At 56.0% G+C, this 10,935-nt stretch overlaps 1 long non-coding RNA gene across 1 annotated transcript; it reads right to left on the reverse strand.

Moving 5' to 3' along the window:
- Positions 1–670: 670 nt before the first annotated feature.
- LOC135983373 (uncharacterized) lies at positions 671–2,584 on the reverse strand. The gene is made up of 3 exons (XR_010600962.1): positions 2,445–2,584; positions 1,561–1,647; positions 671–810 (listed from the first exon to the last, which is right to left on the reverse strand). It is a non-coding gene; the product is annotated as an uncharacterized LOC135983373 (long non-coding RNA).
- Between the last annotated feature and the right edge of the window lie 8,351 nt (positions 2,585–10,935).

Below are 10,935 nucleotides of genomic sequence, written 5' to 3' on the forward strand. Positions count from 1 at the left end.
ACCAAGACCTGCTAAAGTGGGTGGCATCCGGCCTCCAGCTGCAGGCCAAGGAAACGAAGAGCCCTTCCAATTCCCTATTTAACGTGTTGTCCCCTTCGGCACTGGGCTGCATGGCTCTGCCCCTGCACCAGGGTGTAGCCAACATTTCCAACACCCTGTGGCAAACTCCCACCTCCTTGGCCCCAATCTCCAAGAAGGCTGAAAGGAAGTACTTTGTGCCGGCCAAGGACCATGAGTACCTCTGTTCCCACCCGGCACCTAACTCGCTTGTGGTAGAGTCGGTAAACCACAGAGAGCAACAAGGCCAGCCCGCGCCTACCCCCAAAAATAAGGACGCCAGACGACTGGACTCCTTTGGTAGAAAAATTTATTCCTTGGCAAGTTTCCAACTCAGGGTAGCCAACCACCAGGCCTTGCTGAGCAGATATGACTTTAACTTGTAGGAGTCTCCGCCTAAGTTTGAGCCTCTCCTCCCAGATCAGAATAGGAAGGACTTTAAGGCCCTGATAGAAGAGGGGGCGGCAGTGGCGAAAGCGGCCCTGCAAGCGGCGTCGGACGCAGTCGACACTGCAGCCCATTCGATGGCTTCGGCGATTTCCATGCGCAGGGCATCGTGGCTCCTCCTGTCTGGACTGTTGACGGAGGCCCAATCCCTTATGCAAGACCTTCCGTTTGATGGGAAAGCGCTCTTCGCGGACCAGATGGATGTCAGGCTGCATCGGATGAAGGATTTCTGTACCACCCTGCAGACGTTGGGCCTCTACGTCCCTCCAGCTAAGGACAAGGCCAAACCGCAACCGTCTGCTCAACCTGCGAGGAGCAGATACGAGCCCCCGTATAAGAGACCGAGAGACCAAAAACGCCCGTTTCAGCGACAGTCCCGCTCCACCCTGCAGCCTGGCCCCTCTAAGGGCAAGCAGCAGGGAAAAAGCGGTTTTAACTATTTGCAGTGGGGCACCGGGCCAGTTGCCAGGGGGACCCCGGATTAATAAAGTTTGTGTTCTGCAACTGTTTGTCTGCCTTCCGCATGGCGTGGTCCCGTATAACATTGGACCAGTGGGTCCTCAGCACCATTGCCAAGGGCTACATGTTGCAGTTCACCCCACCCCCTCCAAACCACCCGCCCTCCCCAGAGCATGCCCACCTCCTAGGGCAGGAGGTGGACAGTTTACTGCACCTGGGGGTGGTGGAAAGAGTACCAGGAGAATTCTAGGGCAAGGGGTTCTACTCCCAGTACTTCCTGATCCCGAAGGCCAAAGGGGGCCTCAGGCCCTAAACAGTTTTCTGGCCCGCTCCAAGTTCCACATGGTGTCCCTGGCCTCTATTATCCCCTCCCTGGACCCGGGGGACTGGTACATGTCCTTGGACCTCCAGGACGCTTACTTCCACATCCATATTTTCGAGTGGCACAGGCGCTTCCTCCGCTTCCTAGTGGGGCTGGACCACTACCAGGCTGCGGTCCTTCCATTTGGCCTATCCACGGCACCCAGGGTTTTCACGAAGCGTATGGCTGTGGTAGTGGCCTACCTCAGGCAGGAGGGGGTACAGATCTTCCCCTACCTGGACGATTGGCTTCTCAAGGGCGACTCGCATTCTGAGGTAAAGGCCCACGTGAAGCTGCTCCTCTTGACATGCACCAGTCCCGGCCTAGTGGTGAACGAGACCAAATCAACCTTAGTTCCAGTTCAGCGCATAGAGTTCATTGGGGGCGCTGCTGGACTCTTCGAGGGCCACAGCCTCTCTCCCCCTAGACAGGTTCGAGGCCCTGAGAGATCTCATTGCCTCGGTCACGGCTTTCCCAGTGACAACGGCAAGAGCGTGCCTTCGAATTCTGGGACACATGGCGGCGTGCCCTTACATGGTCTGCCATGCCAGACTCCGAATGAGGCTCCTCCAACTCTAGCTAGCCTCCCAATTCTCTCAGGCCCGGGATGGGCTGGACAAGGTTCTCATGGTTCCGTCCCCGATACTAGCTTCCCTTCAATGTTGGTCTTGCCCAAGCAATATGCTGCAAGGGGTTCCCTTTTGGGATGCCAGCGCATCTGTAGACCTGGTGACTGACGTGTCAGACCTGGGTTGGGGAGCCCACACAGGAAACATGCAAACCCAAGGGACGTGGTCGATCCCGGACTTCTCTTCATATAAATGTCAAAGAGCTCAGGGCAGTACGGTTGGCATACGTGGCCTTTCACACACACCTTTGTGGCAGGCTGGTCAGGGTCCTCATGGACAACACTGCCGCCGTGTACTACATCAACAGGCAAGGCAGGACTCGCTCCCTAGCCCTCTGCCGGGACAACCTGAGCCTATGGGAGTTCTGTATAGCCCACGATATCTCCCTGAGGGCTGTGCACCTCCCAGGCGTCTGCAATATGCAAGCAGATTACCTCAGCAAGGTCTTCTCCCCCCAGTATGAGTGGTCACTTCACTCGGAGGTCGCTTACCGGCTCTTCCGAGAGTGGGGAGTTCCCCAGGTCGACCTTTTTGCAACCCATCAGAACCGGTGTTGCCCCCGGTTCTGCTCCGGATGGGGAGGGGCACGATCTCCGATGCGTTCCCTCTGCGGTGGTCGGGCTGGCTCCCTTACGCTTTCCCACCGTTCCCCCTCATCGACAAAGTCCTGCAAAAGGTAAAAGCAGACAAAGCGAGACTCATCCTCATAGCCCCAGTCTGGGCCCGCCAGCACTGGTATGGGACCCTTCTTCGCCTCTTGGCGGTCCCCCCGAGGACGCTGCCACTTCGCCCGGACCTCCTCTCCCAGGATGGGGGCTGCCTCCTCCATCCCAATCTAGCTGCGCTTCACCTGACAGCGTGGTTGCTCCGTGGCTAGATGAGGAGAAGGGCAGGTGTTTGGAGCAGGTAAGGCGGGTCCTCCTGGAAAGCAGGAAGCTGTCCACGTACCGCACATATGTGGCGAAGTGGCCCAGGTTCTCCAAGTGGGCTAGTAAGCAGGGGGTCTCCCCCTCCTCCGCACCTCTCCAGCTTATCCTGGACTACCTCCTGTCCCTTAGGACCCAAGGACAGGCACCTATCTCAGTCAGGGTACACCTGGCAGCCATATCAGCCTTCCACCTGCCAGTGCAAGGGCACTCGGTCTTCTCCCACTCTGACCTCCCGTTTCCTGAAGGGCCTTGACCGTTCGTTCCCATACGCTAGACCCCCCCGTGCCACAATGGGACTTGAACATGGTTATGTTGCGACTCACGGGCCCTCCCTTTGAACCCCTGGCCATGAGTTCCTGGTCTCACCTCTCATGGCAGGTGGCCTTCCTTGTAGCAATCATGTCGGCCCACCGTCTCTCGGAACTCAGGGCCTTGACCTCGGAACCTTCCTATACGGTCTTCCACAGGGATAAGGTCCAGCTTCGACCACACCCGGCGTTCCTCCCGAAGGTGGCCTCCGCCTTCCATATGGATCAGAGCATCTTTCTCCCCGTGCTCTGTCCTAAGCTCTATTCCTCCAATGAGGAACGCCGCCTCCACACGCTCGATGTACGTAGAGCTCTGGCATTCTACCTGGATCGGACCAAACCGTTCCGGAAATCCTCCCAGCTTTTTGTTGCCTTGGCTGAAGGGGTGAAGGGGCAACCTATCTCCACCCAGCGACTTTTTGCTGGATTACCTCATATATACGCACGTGCTATGACCTGGCAGGGGTTCCCCCACCACCAATCGTTAGGGCATACTCAATGAGGGCTCAGGCCTCATCAGCTACCTTCATAGCCCATGTCCCTATCCAAGACAGTTGTAGAGCGGCCACTTGGGCCTCAGTTCACATGTTCACTTCGCATTAAGCGATCGTCTCCCAGTCTAGGGATGACGCCGGGTTCGGCAGGGCGGTACTCTGTCCCGGTCTATCGTGAACTCCTACCCACCTCCAACAGGGATGGCTTGGAATCACCTACTGTGGAATACACATGAGCAATCACTCGAAGAAGAAAGAACAGTTACCTGTTCTGTAACTGGCATTCTTTGAGATGTGTTGCTCAGGTGTATTCCACATCCCGCCTTCCTTCCCCTCTGTCGGAGTTGTCCAGCAAGAAGGAACCGAGGGTGGGAGGAGTGCGCAGCTCCCCTTATAGCGCAGTATAGAGGCGTCCTCTAGGGGTCGCAGCGGCGCTCCCCCAGTACGGGTACTGCTAAGGGAAAATCTTCCGGCACCGGTGCACGTGGCGAGCACACACACCTACTGTGGAATACACTAAGCAACCATCTCAAAGAATGCCAGTTACGGAACAGGTAAGTGTCCTTTTCCCAAGGGAAAATAGTGGAATTGAGTTTCCTAGGGGAAACTCCAGAGGGATCTCAGCCCCACCCGAATGCACTTTATGACCAAGATTGCATAGGCCTCCAGTCAAAGGTGAAGCTAGGGGGCAGGATTTCCCATTTCCTAAAGGAATGGTTTTAATTACCCACAAATAAGTGGGTCAGGGAAATAGTAGGCCAGGAATACTCTCTCAAGCTGCAGGCTCCACCCTATCTGTTCTTCATCTGGTCTCCCAGCTCCAATGGCTCCTGGTAAAACACAATCAGATCCCAAACGAAGTATCTTCTGGATATGGAAGTGACAGAGAGTGTTCCCTTAGAAGAAAGGTTCTCCAGGATCTACTTCATCTTTTTAATTGTACAGAAGTGCATGGGCATATTAGAGCCATTCTGAACCTCAGAAGGCTCAACAAGTGGATGGGGGGAAAAACAAAGTTTCTGATGGAAACCCCTGAACTCTGATCTCATCCCTATCTCGGGGTGGACTTCTTGAGTAGATCTCGCAGATGCATATTTCCATATACCCATCAATCCATGCCTCCCCAGACTCCTGAGGTTCACTTACGGCAGAGAACATTATCTGTACCAAACACTCCTATTCAGGCTGCTCTCGATCCCTACAGTTTTTACAAAGATAGTAGTAATGATACTAGCCAGACTTAGGTTGCAGGGAACACACATGTATCCCTTCCTGGACTACAACCTGATCAGAGCTCCATTGCAGTCAGTAGCACTCAAGGCCACATCTTGGATGTTGAATCTCCTCTAGGTGCCCATCATCAGTGCCAAGAAAAGTTCTCTGCTTCCAACCAGGAAAAAACAGTTACCCACCTTTCTGTAACTGATGTTCTTCGAGATGTGTTGTTCGTGTCCATTCCAAGCAGGTGTGTGCGCGCCACATGCACGCCAGCCGGAAAATTTTTCCCTAGCAGCGTCCGTAGGGTCGGCCTCGGCGCCCCGTGGAGTGGCGCCTTCATGACGCCCTATATAGGGGCCCACTGACCCTCCACCGCCTCAGTTCCTTCTTGCTGGCACTCTGACAGAGGGGCAGGAGGGTGGGTATTGGAATGGACATGAACAACACATCTCGAAGAACAACAGTTACAAAAAGCTGGGTAACCGTTTTTCTTCTTCCAGTGATTGTTCATGTCCATTCCAAGCAGGTGACTCACAAGCCTGAACCTAGGTGGTGGGGTCGGAGTTCACTACGGACTGGAGTACTGCCCGGCCAAAGGCTGCATCATCTCTGGCCTGGTGTGTGATGGCATAGTGCGATGTAAAAGTGTGGATTGAGCGCCACGTGGCCGCTCTGCAAATTTCCTGCATCGGGACCTGGGCCAGGAACGCAGCGGAGGAGGCCTGCGCTCTTGTTGAGTGGGCCGTGATCAGCGGGGCAGGTACGTTAGCCCAACGGTAGCATTCTCGGATGCAGGTCGTGATCAATGAGGAGATCTGCTGTGACAAGACCCGGAGCCCCCTCATCCTGTCGGCCACGGCAACGAAGAGTTGGGTTGATTTCCTGAACGGTTTGGTTCTTTCAATATAGAATGCCAGGGCCCTGTGTACGTCCAGGGAATGCAGCCTACGCTCCTTACCGGAGGAGTGTGGCTTCGGATAGCACACCGGGAGAAAAATGTTTTAACCCATGTGGAATTGGGAGATCACCTTAGGAAGGAACGCCGGGTGTGGCCTGAGTTGGACCTTGTCTTTGTGAAAGGCAGTGTATGGAAACTTGGATGTCAGTGCTCTGAGTTCCGACACTCTCCTGGCTGAAGTGATAGCCACTAGGAACGCGACTTTATATGAGAGAGATAACAGAGAGCACGAAGCCAGCGGCTCGAAGGAGGGCCCTGTGAGGGCAGAAAGGAACAAATTGAGGTCCCAAGCCGGGACAGGTTGACGAGTATGTGGGAACAATCTGTCCAGGCCCTTGAGGAAGCGACCAACCAATGGGTTTGCGTAAACTGAACCACTTTCCCCTCCTGGGTGGAAAGCTGAGATGGCTGCCAAGTGGACCCGAACCGAAGAAAGGGAAAGCCCAAATTGTCTCAAGTGAAGCAAGTAGTCCAGGATGAGAGGGATCAGGGCAAGCAATGGAGCCTGTCCCTGCTCTTCGGCCCAGATGGAGAAGCGTTTCCACTTGGCCATGTATGTGGTCCTGGTGGAGGGTTTCCTGCTGCCAAGAACGACCTGCCTGACCTGCTGAGAGCATTATATCTCCACAGGGTTTAGCCATGGAGCATCCAGACTGTAAGGTGGAGCGACTCCAGGTTCGGGTGACGTAGGTGGCCCCGATCCTGTGTGATCAAGTCTGGGAGCAAGGGCGGCCGTGTGGACAGGTGCAGGAGTGACGTGTACCAGTGTTGGCGCGGCCACGCCGGCGCTATCAGGATGACCCAAGCGCGATCCCTGCGGATCTTGAGGAGTATCCTGTGGACCATGGGAAACAGGGGAAAGGCATAGAGCAGGCCGCCTTCCCACGAGAGGAGTAAGGCATCTGTCAGAGATCCTGGACTGCGCCCCATGAGGGAGCAGAAACGTCGACACTTCCTATCTGGGGATAGCCCCTGAGGCGGAAAATTGAGCATATTACATCTCGCCGAATAGACTACTCGTGACCCTGGAACGTGCGGCTGAGGTTGTCCGCCAGCCCGTTCTGCTTCCCCGGGAGGTAGGATGCTGTCAGGTGAATTGCATTCCGTACGCAAAAGTTCCATAACACGAGGGCTTCCCGGCACAGGGGAGAGGAGCGTGCACCCCCATTTGTTGATATAGAACATTGCTGGTGTATTGTCCATAAGGACTGAAACGCATCTGCCTGCCAGCTGGGACTTGAAGGTCAGGTAAGCTACATGCACCGCTCGTAGTTCCCTGACATTGATGTGTAAGGAAAGGTCCTCTGGTGACCAAAGACCCTGGGTCCTGAGGTTCCACAGATGCGCACCCCACCCCAGATCCGACGCGTCTGTTACCAAGGATAGGAAGGGCTGGGGGCTGAGGAAGGGTACTCCTGCACAGACCTCCCACGGGTCGAGCCACCACTGGAGGGAATCCAGCACCGGTCAGGGGAGCGTCACTAGAGTCTAGGGAATCCCTGGTTGGCCGGTACACGGTCGCCAACCAGGACTGGAGCGGGCGCAGTCTGAGTCTGGCGTGGCCCACCACATAGGTGCACACAGCCATGTGACCCATTAACTTTAGGCAATTTCTTGCTGTGGTGGTCGGGTAATGCTGGAGACCAAGAATGATGTCGGACATGGCCCGGAACCTGGTCTCTGGTAGATACGCTCTGTGTCGAGTCTAGGACTGCCCCTATAAATTCTAGCCTTTGGGTGGGAGACAGTGTGGACTTGGCCTCATTCAGCAGGAGGCCGAACTTGAGGAAGGTCCATCTGATAAAGACCACCTGAGCCTCCACCTGTGCCTTGGCATGGCCCTTGATGAGCCAATTGTCCAGGTAAGGAAACACCTGAATACTCTGCTTGCACAGGAAGACTGCCACGACTGCCATGCACTTTGTGAAGACCCTTGGGGCTGCTGACAGGCCGAAGGGCAGAACTGTAAACTGAAGATGGGCGTTGCCTACGACTAATCTGAGGTAACGCCTGAGCTGAGGGATTATTGTAATATGAAAGTATGCGTCCTTCAAATTGAGGGCGGCATACCAGTCCCCTGGATCCATGGAAGGAATGATAGAGGATAGGGAGATCATGCGGAACTTGAGCTTTTTTACAAACTTGTTTAGACGTCGCAAGTCCAGAATAGGTCTGAGGCCCCCTTTTGCTTTCGGTATTAGGAAATAACGGGAGTAAAAGCCCCTGCCCCTGAGCTCCTGAGGAAATTCCTCCACTGCCCCTGCTGCGAGGAGGGACTGCATTTCCTGAATTAGAAGTTGCTCGTGAGAGGGGTCCCTGAAGAGGGATGGGGAGGGAGGAGAACTGGATAGAATATCCCCTCTCTACCGTGTGAAGCACCCAACTGTCCGATGTGATTCGGGCCCATGCACGATAGAAGGGGGACAGACATGACAAAAAGGTAGGGTTGGAAGGATCCAGAGTCCTGACCGGTAGGTTGTCTCCGACCGTGCCATCAAATTGGGGGTCTAGGCCCCGATGGTGGCCTTGGTTGGCCAGATGACTGGCCGGAGGGCTGTTGTTGTTGCCTCCTTCTGTCGGTCCTGCCTCGCCTGCGCAAGGCATCTGTGCGGTTCTGAGGCTGGTAAGGCCGCGGGACTGGTGGAGGCCTGAACTGCCTACGTTGGGTGACTGGGGTGTGCCAACCCAGTGATCGAAGGGTAGCCCTTGAGTCCTTTAAGCTATGTAGCCTCTTGTCTGTCTTTTTGGAGAGGAGCATGGGCCCCTCGAAGGGGAGGTCCTGGATGGTCTGTTGGACCTCATGTGGAAGGCCTGAGACCTGAAGCCAGGCTCCCCACCTCATAACCAGCCCAGTTGCCAGTGTATGTGAGGCTGCATCCGACGCATCCAGGGCTGCCTGGAGGGATGCTCAGGTGATTAACTTCCCTTCCTCAACTAGAGCTGAGAACTCTGTTCCCGATTCCTGGGGAAGAAGTTCAGCGAACTTAGACAATGCCGAGCATGTATTGTGTCCATACCGGCTCACTATAGCCTGTTGGTTGGCTATATGTAATTGCAGCCGCCCCTGTTGAATACACCTTTCTGCCAAATAGGTCCAACTTTTTGGCCTCCCTGTTCTTCGGTGTAGACCCTTTGGTTGGCTGCGTCCACCACTAGAGAGTCCGGGGGAGGGCGGGCATACAGATGCTCATGGCCCTTGGAGGGAACAAAATAGCGCCTCTGTCATTTTGGCTGGCGTCTGCCACAAGGTGCAGGACATGTCAGCAATCATTTTTATCAATGGTAGGGCCACCCTGGATGGGCCCGAGGGGGTCCACTACCGGATCCACGTCCACCTCGATCTCCTCCGCTTGGATCGCGAGGCTCTGGGCTGCACGTGTAAGTAGCTGTTGGAGCACCCTGTTGTCCTCTAGGGCCGGTGCCATTGAAGTACCTGCGACCGCCTCATCCGGAGAAGAAGAGATCACTTGCAACGGGACTTCCTCCGCACCCTCGGTGTCTGCCGGGGCCATCGGCAGACAATACTGCGGTTGCGTGGCTGGTGCGGACGCGGAATGTGGCACCGTGGCCGGCGTCGGAACCATGGTCCCCGCTGGTGCTGGTGTATGGCTAGGGGGTGCTGAGCTTTGATGCGGCACACCCCTGTCGGACGGCGGTGCCAGTGGTGGAGGCATTTCCGCCGGAGCCACCGACGTCTATGAGACCAATGCGGACCTGGAGCAAGGCCCCATACGCCTGCCCCATGGACTGATGGTAGGCCCAAGGAGTCCAGAACGGCCACTGGAAGGGCGGTTGCCACTGCTGTTGCCACTGCAGTGGGTAAGGTTGGAGGCTCGCCTGCGAGGCCGATCTCCTGCTCCTGGATCTACTGGAGCAGTAGGACTCCGCCTTCGAGTCTGAGGTCTCCAAATAGGAGGACCTAGGGGGAGCAGTACCCACTGTTGCCGGGGAGCGGTGCCGCTGGGCCGGAGAATGCTCTCTCTGCTCTGGTACCGCTGGGGTGGCGCGGTGCGGGGACTGAGGTGACAACATGACTGACTTGCCCCATGATTGTATAGGGGGTAGGGCCATGGTTAGAGGTTCTTTCCACCGGTGCGGAGAGGCCAACCCCTGGGAGGCTTAGTAAGTCAGAGGCCGCCTCAAACGCCTCCGGCGTCGATGGGAGACGCACCTCCTCCCTGAGGTCTGGGGATCTCGACCGGTCCGGACTCAACCGCATCCTCTCTGCGGTGGGAGTCAACTGAGGAAAGAGAGGAAGAGTTTGCGGCACGGCCTGTCTGCCAGCACTTGTGGACGGTGCCGGCATTTTAAGGTCCTGGTGGGGTGATCTGCCCCTCACCGGCCTCTTCTTTTTAGCGGGCACTGGAGATGGAGAATGGTGGCTTACGGAGGCCGATTTTCTCTGTGCCGACTCCCTCCGGTGCCGAGGCTTGGATCTCCTGTCTTATTACTGGTGCTGGGGCGCTGTGCACCGAGGATGACGTGCTGGGCGCCGGGTTGGCCGGCTCGGGGTCCGAATGTGGCCACAGGGCCGCCTCCATCAGGGGCACTTTGAGTCTCTGCTCTCTGTCTTTAAGAGTCCTGGGACGGAATGCCTTGCATATACCGCACTGGTCTCTTTGGTGCCTCTCTCCAAGGCACCTTAAGCAGGAAGAATGTGGGTCACTCTTCGGCATAAACTTCCCGGAGTCCTTGCAGAGTTTAAACCCTGGGGATCCGGGCATGCCCCAGCGGGGCGACGAGTACGCTGGGGGAAAACCCCCCCCAACAACTATCAACTATCTACAACTAACTCTAAATCTAACTGTACTATATACAATGAAAAACGGGACACTGCCAAGCTTGCTGTAAGAGCGAGGGAAGTTCCAGCTAGCCATCACTGGCAGTAAGAAGGAACTGAGGTCGTGGAGGGTCAGCAGGCCCCTATATAGGGCGCCATGAAGGCGCCACTCCAGGGAGCGCCGAGGCCAACCCTACAGACGCTGCTAGGGAAAAATCTTCCGGCTGGCGTGCACGCGGTTCGCACACACCTGCTTGGAATGGACATGAACAATCACTCGAAGAATATATTTTCT

Source organism: Chrysemys picta, chromosome 4 (genome assembly GCF_011386835.1).
Source record: "Chrysemys picta bellii isolate R12L10 chromosome 4, ASM1138683v2, whole genome shotgun sequence".
NCBI classification, from domain to species: domain Eukaryota; kingdom Metazoa; phylum Chordata; order Testudines; family Emydidae; genus Chrysemys; species Chrysemys picta.